Source organism: Equus quagga, chromosome 16 (assembly GCF_021613505.1).
Source record: "Equus quagga isolate Etosha38 chromosome 16, UCLA_HA_Equagga_1.0, whole genome shotgun sequence".
Taxonomy (NCBI): domain Eukaryota; kingdom Metazoa; phylum Chordata; class Mammalia; order Perissodactyla; family Equidae; genus Equus; species Equus quagga.
In genome coordinates this window covers 73013441-73023267 of record NC_060282.1, presented here as the reverse complement: position 1 = coordinate 73023267, position 9827 = coordinate 73013441, and positions in this window count along the sequence as shown.

The window sequence follows — 9827 nt, the reverse complement described above, 5'->3', positions numbered from 1 at the left end:
TAATGTGTAAGACTGTGTGTAGTGATGGAGTGAAATGTGTGGTACTAAAGTTTCAACAGTGCTGCAATTTCCAGGGATGATAACGTCTGAGATGTGACCAAAGCAGTGAATGACTGAGATGGAAGGGAGGAAATTCTCACTGGAGTTGAGGAGGTCAAGAACTAAGAGGCCAGGATGTAGGGATGGTTGATAACATGGGTTTAGGACGTTGGGTCAACACTGTGTTGTGATTGTTCTTCCTAAGTGCTTATGTGATTGTAGGATGCATTCTGAAGGCGTAGTGAGTAGAACAAGGGAGATGATAATTATGCTCTGCGGGATACTGGTAAGCCTTTACTTCAGTACTATGTTTAATTCTGTGTACCACACTTTAAAACAGATAATACCAAGCAGGGAAAGAATTCAGAACAGGCGAGAATGCTAGTGAGAAAAATGTAAAATGTATCGTGAAGGGAACAGTTGAAGAGATTGGAGGTGTTTAGATTGGAAAAGAGAAAACCTTAGGCGAAACATGAGAATTGTTTTCAAATATTTAAAGTGCTGTCATGTGGAAAAAAAACTAGATTCATCCTGTGTTGTTTTTGAGGGGGAACTGATCAAAGTCTGGATGTTACAAGAAGGCATATTTCAGCCCAATGTAAATAAAGAATTTTCTTGCAGTCAAAGTTGTTGAAAGACGATGTTTTCTTGGAAAATCTTGAAGTCTCGTCATGGAGGGTGTTCAATCTGGTAAGCACGTTGACAAAGATCAGTATCAGAGGTTAATGTCCTTTCATTTGTCTATAGTCTATAAGGGCATCAAAATCTAGAATATTCTAGCATTCAAAATCATAATTTTTGATGTGGTGATGAATTATTCCTGGTCTGTGTATTTGGTTGTGTGATACTATTTTACTTAGTTTATTTCACTCTTTCAAATATCAGTGACAAAGTGAGTTTTGTAAAGTCTAAAAATGATCAGACCTAGATTTAAAAGTGCCATATTTGAACCCCAGCTATTCTGTTTATTTAGTTCCTTAATTTCACTTAACTTCAGTTTTACACATATGTAACATGAAAATAACTGCTTGGTTAAGGAGGCTATGAAAATATTTTTGGGGGGAAGCAGGCCAAAAAGAAGTTATTAAGGCCAAGAAAAAGTCATTAAGGCTTATATAGATTAGCGAATTCTCAAAAAAGTGTTGGTGCATATTAGATTTTCAGGATGGCATAAGGAAGTTCTAGCAGCTTGTAAAAGCTCTCCAAGTTTCTCTGATATTCCCACTGATAAAGATAAGATGAAAAAGCAAAAAAGGACTGTAGCCAAACTAACAATCCTATCATCCAACTTATAAATAATTGGTTCTTTGAATATTCCCAGTATCTGTAATAATTATTTTTGAACTCAAGATTTCTAGCCTGAGAATGTATTGGTTTTATGACAATTTACAAGATGAGAGGTACCAAAGCTAGGCCAATGGGATGGTCACATCCTCAGGTTCAGGGCCACAAGGGAGCTTTGAAATATAGAGAAGATGGTAGAAAACCAACAGCCAGACAGCCTATACGACCCTGGGGACTTTGTATAATAATATGTGATTTTCTACACCAATCTTTCACATTTTTTTACATTGAATGTCTCTGTTAGAGTCTTCCTATTTGGGTTGAGAAAACGGAGAAAAAGGATTTAAGTTGACTCCACCAGTAATTCAAATTAACTAAGGAAAATAATATTTTGCGTAATTTTGTTTCAGAGCTTTAATACTGATGATTTGACTGGAAAGAGCCTCAACATGCGTTAGGGTTAGAAGCCCTTGACAAGGAATTGGAGAGCTTGCCTTTGAGTCCTTTTCTGCTAGGCATTTTTGGAAAAATCCCTGAGTGTTCTTGAGCCTCGGTTCTCTTCTAACCTTGGTAATAACAACAGTCTCCCCGACCTCATGATTTTGATGTGAGGATCAAATAGAAGGGGTTACATTCAGTGGAGGGGGTTACAGGTAGATGTGTACACAAATGTTATTTCTTTTTATTCCTCATAGATACTCTTCAAGGAAGTTGTTGATTTGCACATTTTTTTTTCCCGAAAATGATGACTGTGGCTCAGAAATCTATGCAACTTCCAAGTTTACAGGCAATAACACAGCCAATGCTACTTTATTAATTTCAAAGCCCAAGATTTTTCCACAGCTCCAAAATGAAGCACTGTGTGCCAGAGGTTGCAAACGGCAAAGCATTTATTTGTTCCAGGAAAAGCAAAAACTTATCCTAGAAAGGAGACTTAGTTATAGTATACTACTTGGCTCTGGAGCGAGTAATATTTACATAATTACAGTAATGCAAACCCTGGCTACTTAGTTCACTAAAAATAGGTATATTGGGAGGACAGGATTTTAGAGGACAATGCCTAAAATGAATAAACCAAGAAGCAATAGTAGTAACATAATATTTAAAAATTCACAGATAAATCCTAAAAGGATTAACTAAAATGAAGAAAATGAAAGTGAGTTGCACTAGGAGTGGAGAGCAAAGGAAGAGGGCATCACTGTTTTCTGTTATGAGCCTTTTATTGCTGCTTGCTTTTTAAACTATGTTCATGGATTACATTGATACACATGCAAGATGAAAAATAGAGAAAACTTTTAAAAGTTTAACGAAGCCACTCCATAAATATCCTGCATCTCATGTTGGGTTTTCAAGAGCATTGTAGAATTGATCTTGCCATTTATGTTTCCATACTTGGACAATTTGGAATATTTGGCGTCCATTAAGATTTCAAAAAAGTGAGGGGTTATTAGGTCCCTATGAAGAATGTTCTTATGTTTGCGAAATTCGAAAAGCTGAATTATTAGTCTGTGGCCAGTATTTCTTTTAACTATTGCTTAACATTAAAAAAGTACATTGTCTTTTCTCCTGCAGAATTTGGCGTAAGGTGTAAAGTCAGAACAGGATAAATGTGGAAATCTATAGTAAGGCTGTAAGAAATCTTGGTTATGGGATGTCCAGAAATACTCGCATAATCTCACTTCCTTCAATTAGGGTGCCAAACTTCACTAGGTATTCCTGGAGTTTAGGTACAACTAATGATGAAATGATGAGTGAATTCCTTACGGGCTGAAATTATATGACCAGGAAAAGACAAGTGTCTCCTGGATCACAATATGAACATGACAGGTAAAGCATTGGGTCTTATGCCTGACCATACTCAAAAAGCACAGGGGAAATAGGTATCTTTAGCTAAAGACATCTCTCTATTTTTAGTTGACAGATTGATAAAATGAAAACATGTGACAATGAAGCTTATGTTTCTTAACTTTTACAGAGAAGATTTTCCTCCATAGACATGTGTATCTATTTATAAGCATGCCCATGCATATGTATAATACCCTTATATTTAAAATAATGTGTAAAAAGTTATGTTAGGCCAGCCCCAGTGGTCTCATGGTTAAGTTTGACGTGCTCTGCTTCGGTGGCCCAGGTTCAGATCCCTGGCACACACCTACACTGCTCCTCTGTTAGTGGCCATGCTGTGATGGGGGCACACATTAAAAAAAAAAAGAGGAAGATTGGCAATGGATGTTAACTTGGGGCAAATCTTCCTCAGCAAAAAAACGAAAAAACCCCCACGGTTACGTCTAATTTTTTAACTTAACACACTAAAATTTATATATCTAACTATATGCTGTCCTTTGGGGAATAGTCCTCTTGGAAAGCTTTGTACCTGTCTGAATATTCTCCCTAAATTTTGAAGTTTTTTTTTTAAGGTGAGGAAGACTGGCTCTGAGCTAACATCTGTTGCCAATCTTATTCATTTTTTTCTCCCCAAAGCCCCAGTACATAGTTACATATTCTAATTGTAAGCCATTTTAGTCCTTCTATGTGGGATGCCACCGCAGGATGGCTTGATGAGTGGTGCTAGGTCTGTGCCCAGGATCCGAACTGGCAAACCAGGGATGCTGAAGCAGAGAGTGTCAACTCAACCACTCAGCAAGGGGGCCAGCCCCTCAAAGTCTTTTGTTTTTGGAATTGTCTTCTTTGATAACATGTTTTGCCAAACACCATTGGAGATAGGCTGTGGAGAATCAGTGATTTCTGGGGACAGCTGAAAGAATGTGGAATGAAGTCTTATGAAGGTGAGTGAGCAACCTGAGTCAGAGAATTATGAGTCAACTATGATGTTGATGACCAAAGATTACATTTCCTGTTGGTCAAGCTAAAAATCTCCAAAGGAAATCCAAAAGCAAGTTCCACATGTGTTTTTAAAAATAGTGTCATCATTGGGTGATGCCTTGAGTCTTGAAAGCTGATCTTCTTCAGCTAAAAATTATAATTTTGCTAAAAACCACATAAAAAACCAGTTATTTCATAGTGGCACCCTCCACATGCATACAGAAATATTGGCAAGAGATAAATGTTATCAATATGAAAGATGACTTACAGATAGAAATGGCTGGAGTTAAAGAAATCGGCCAGAAGGCAGGCAGAAAGGGAAGCTTCGGCTGATGTATGCAGTGAGGCCCTGTCTACCATTTGCCAACACCTCTGGAGCGACCCCTAAGAAATCAAGACAATCCAGAGCCAAGAATGGGCGAAAGTGCATGCATGATGGCATTCCCTGCCTTCTTTGATCCAGCTATTCCTGAAGAGAGATAACCCTGAACTTTACAATTCAGTGGGCCAATTAATACACTTTTATTATTATTATTATTATTATTGGTCATGGTAGTACAGGAGAGGAGAAGGAGAGAGGAAGTGAATGAATGAAAAGGCTGAATCCACCCAGGGGAAATTATTGCTGCATTTGAGAAAGAAAAGAGGGTTGGGAAAGGCAACAAATTTGACGAACTGGAGAAACGATTAATCCAATATTTTAAAAAACTTAATTTTGAGAGGAAGATTTTCTTCAAGGAGCTCATATTGCTTACTTAAGCTTACACTGCTAGTGTCACCTCGGTTCACGAAGTTACAAACTGAATAGGCCCTGCCTGAAAGGAGCTGGCTGGCTAACAGCTTACACCTATTTTTTTCTCTACAATCCTTCTAAAATAGGTTCTATTAGTAGTCTTGTTTTCTAGATGGAAAATCTGAGGATTAGTGAATTTAAACTTGCTCAAACAAATTTCAGAGGTAGAATTTGACCCTGTTCTTCTTGATTTCAGAGGATAAATCCTGAACAACCTCATTATACTTACAGTTTCCAGATTTCTTGCATTTTCTGCAATGTAAATTTAATTATGTATTCCCTGTATCTTTTGTAATGGAAAAATATGCTAGAAGAGAAATCTAAGACAGTTTCTAAGACTATAGATTTCAACTTAATAAACTTGATAAAACACTTGCCCATATTGTCTTGAAATGACATAAATCTAATGTTTCATTTCATATTTGTCTATAAAATCCCAACTAATAATACTGTAATTGTCATCAGTAAAGTATTTCTTTCAATAAGAAGACATTCAATTGATACTAGCTATAAGATGAATACAGATTTCTAGCTGGAAATTATGTCAGAAAAGTCCGTGTACTTTCAATACACTCTAAATACTATATATTTTCCCTGATCTGTGTACCAAACAAAATCTTAATGTTATTGCTTTTGCTTATCACTTTTACCCATAGCATCTCTTTGAACTAAGCTAATAGCACTATCTGCATGGTGCTTTCTACTTATTAAACACTTGAATTATTAAAGTCTTTCTTTATCTTTTTTAGTACTACCAGTGGCAATGTCAACGCTAATCTTCCTTTATCCCAGGTAAAAGTTACTAATTCTTTTCTTTTCCTAAAACAAGGACTATTTCACACAGAACAAGTTAGGGGAGAGGTGTAAGAACGTCAAGAGGGAGGTTCAAGTTTCTATACTTCTTCTCATGGGTAGATCTTGCTTTCATAGATAACCTTCATGGAGCATCTCCTAATCATAGAATCATATAGCTGGAAGAAAACTGACAGATCATCCAGTCAATGTTACACTAGTACAGAAAGCCCTTCTTCAGCAATCCTGAAATAAGCTTCAGCAAGAACGATTAGAATTGGAAACTTCTTTCTTTTGAAGAGCAACCATCATTTTTGACGATTCATATTTATTTAAATATGTTTCTCACGTGATTGGAAATCCATTTCATTGATGGCTAGCTTTTTAAAGCATGAAGCTCAACTGAAAAAAATGGACGCGATAGTTACCTCCTGATATTTTTCCTCTAGGGAAGATGTTGTAAGAGATATTAATTATAGCTTGAGAAAAATTTTCACAACTGCTAAAAGCATCTATTGGCAATTCATCATCTACTCATCACCTTCATTATCATTATCTTAAAGTCATAAAGCTTGTATTTCTGAGACCAATGGCATGCTATTTCAGGGCTGTACCCAAAAATATGATTATAAGAAGTAGCACTAGTATTGTATTTGCATTGGTACGAAATTAAAACTAAAGATGGATTTTAAAAAATACTAGAGGTGTACCCAATCTGATCTTTCATGGTAATGCTGTCAGGATTTCAAAGCCTTCTTACATGTTTAATGAACCACCTCACATGATGTTTAAACGTTTTCCACTTTTTAACAAGGCTTCACAGATATTATGAAATTGACATGATCTGTTAAGAATTAATGTAGCAATTTGACATACTCTTGAAATTTCAAGCATAGTCTAATTATTACGCAAGTAAAAAAACCCTGAAGATTATGCAAAACCATTCCCAAAGCTGAAAAAGGAGATTCTTAAGTATTATTTCAATATGATAGTTTTCGTTTCCATCAACCTGAAGGAAAGCATTGTCATTGTCTTCTAGTCTGCGTGTGTTTCTGGAGGCTTGGACAATGGGTGACAGAATGAATCAGCCACGGCCTGGAGTTTCCAGGGTTGATTTTAAAGGTTAATGTGGATCATTTGAAACATCAGAAAAAACAATAAAGAATTACAGTTTATAGATGTCGTTTTAGTTGTTCTCCACTTCATTTGTGTGTGTGTGTATGTGTGCCTGTGTGCGCGTTTAAATAAGAGGTAGTGGTCTCAAGAAGCAATGGGAAGAGTTGGGCATGATAAAGCTAATTAGATCAAAGTGACAACCAATCTGGATGATTTAGTCTCCTATGAGTGTTTCTGGCCCTAAATCATCTGGCTTGTCTGTCTAATGACTAATCACTCCTTTCTACACACTTTGCCTCTTAGCCCCAGCAGGACTTGCCATCCAATTGGCTCTGGCTTTGCCTCAGAAACACTAGTTCAGCCATGATAGTACAGTGACCATGAAGAGGGTTGTGAGACACTGGACTTTTAGTGCTAACATCCAGATAGTTCTAGAAAAACCAGGAGATTCATCATCCTAGATATGTATGCTGTGTCAGAAGCCAAGAAAGCTGGCTGCCTTTTACGGTACCTGTGTCAGGTCTGCGGTTCTGAATTGTGTAGCTTCGACTACAATTGATGCTTTATTTTACCGAAAAATACATTACCTTACAATAAGAACAAATGAGTACATTCTCTATTTAAAACGAAATAGAGAAAGGAGAAGCTGAGGAAAAATCTGTGTTTTGTCTAGCAATCTTTTTCCCTTGGAAAACTTGTGGCTCAGGAGGCAATGGTCATGACTCTTCATCTTGATGCAGTGCTGGATTAAGCAAATATTGCTCAGGGTAGGTTGTGAACCCACTAAAATCATAAAGCAAAACCAACACATTTAACAGCATTTCGAAGTGCATGTCCAGTCTCAATTCCCCACTGCCAGCCCAGCTATTCTAGTTTCTGCTCTGGGTAGGTTGCCTGTAAGTAAGCAAAAGGACGCAGCTGCCGTATGTGGGGGAAAAAATAGAAATAAAAAATAGAATCCCTATAGAGGCTTTTTGTTTTCGTCTTGTCCTTCTTTTCTTCCCTCCTTTAAATAGATAGTTCATTTTATTTTAATGGTCATGTCTTGGATCCAGCAGGCAAACCTTTCTTACTGATGGGGTCTCTACTTAACTGGTGTCTCTGTCATCAGCCTGACCTTGTAGCTTTCTCTAGTGCCATTATACCCTGGGCGCTGGCTTATTTTCATACAGCAGCCCCCTCTGCTTGATCCCACTTCATCTACTTCACGGACACAGACATTTGTTGGGCTTATTAGCTCAGCAGGAGCCTTATCATATTTTGTATCTGAGGCTGTTGGAGATGTCAGGAGATGGAAATGCTGTGTAGCTTTTTATCCTCTTTCTTTCACTTTCTCCTAGAGCCCAACACTGCATTTGGATTCAGCGCTCTCTTACTACTAGCTGCTGAGATCTCTTTAAATATGTCTAGCTTTGCCATCTGTACCAATAACACTGCAAAGGCTTAGCCATGATTAGGCTGTCAAGATTTATTAAGTTAAAAAGTATCAAAGTTTCTTGCTGCAACCCCAGACCTTTTAAGAGTCTACCTTCTTTGGAATCCCTTCCCCCCTCCTCGCTAACATTACAGTCAACCTGCTTTGCTTGACCTTGACCAACATCTGCACCCAGGGAACACTAATGAATTTGGGCCAATTCATCTCCAAACTCCAAATTTAATCAAGCTGACATGCCAGGGAAAGCAGACCATAATTAACTTCTAGCATTTTAGGTAATGTGCAAATTTTCATAAATTTCACCTGATAGGTTTTGCCATGCTTAACATTTCTGTTTTCTTTAAAAAGACACAATGTTAAACTAATACAAGCATATTTAGTAGCTAATTTTCAATATTAGAGAAATGTTTATGTGTGTATATATTTTTAAATTGGGAAGTATACTAAAATTAAATATAACAGTCTTTGCTATGTAATAAAAACCCACAGAAACTGCGAAGCTGTTGCAAATTTATTTCATTGTTTTGCTTGTTTTTGAGGTATGTGACTGTTGTAATTATTTTAATAAATTTGCACATAAATGGCTGTACATGATTATAAATAAGTTCTAAAAGCCTATACTTAACTATTTTAATTTGGCCATCACTCTATTAGAAAATGGGTAGTATCATTCCTGTAAGATGATATTGTATTTTTTTTTTGTTACCAAAACAGGAAGATCTCTAATCTGACAGAAACTCCCATGTTCCCCAATAGATTGAGCAGTTCCCGTGTATTCATTTATAAATGTCATTAATTATTATCAGTTCAAATCATAACGCAATTTGTCCTTAATAAACCTATAAATGATGTCTATGCAAGTTTGTTAGATAAAGTAAGTCTGCATATGTTTGTCACTAAATTAGAATGATGCTATCTTTGAAAATGTTGTCATTATTTCTCTTCTAATGTGTCTAAAGTGGTGGTGTGTTTGAAAATGAGAACAGTAGCATGGAGTACAAAATCTTTAGTTTTCAAAGTACTCTGCATTGCAAAAAAAGGTATGTTAACATTATTTTATTGTTATTTAATATCATATTTTCTATTAGCAAATCCAAAACTTAAGTATGTGTTATTATGAATAGTGCATGGTATTTAAGCATATCTGGTGCTGTAACCAACATAGAAAACATCTGTGCAAATTTTTCAATAGCTGCTTGTAAAAAATAAAGATAATTAAAACTGAACTGAATTCAAGAAAGATGTTTATAAATATCTGGTTCGTCAGTGAAGAAATTTCCAATTTGTATAGAAAATTTTATTGATCACACATTTTTAAATATTATCCTTATAAAATAGGACAATCTCACGTGCTTACACTGCCTAAAGAGAGTTAAAATTTTAATTGGATATCTTTGCATACAATTTATAATACCGATTGAAATGTTTTCTACCCTTAGTGACATACTTTTTATGTGATGGGAAATTCTTTTAGAACTTACCTGAGAACCATAATGTGTATAACTGTTAAGTTTATATGACAAAATTTTGGTCATTTGGAAGAAA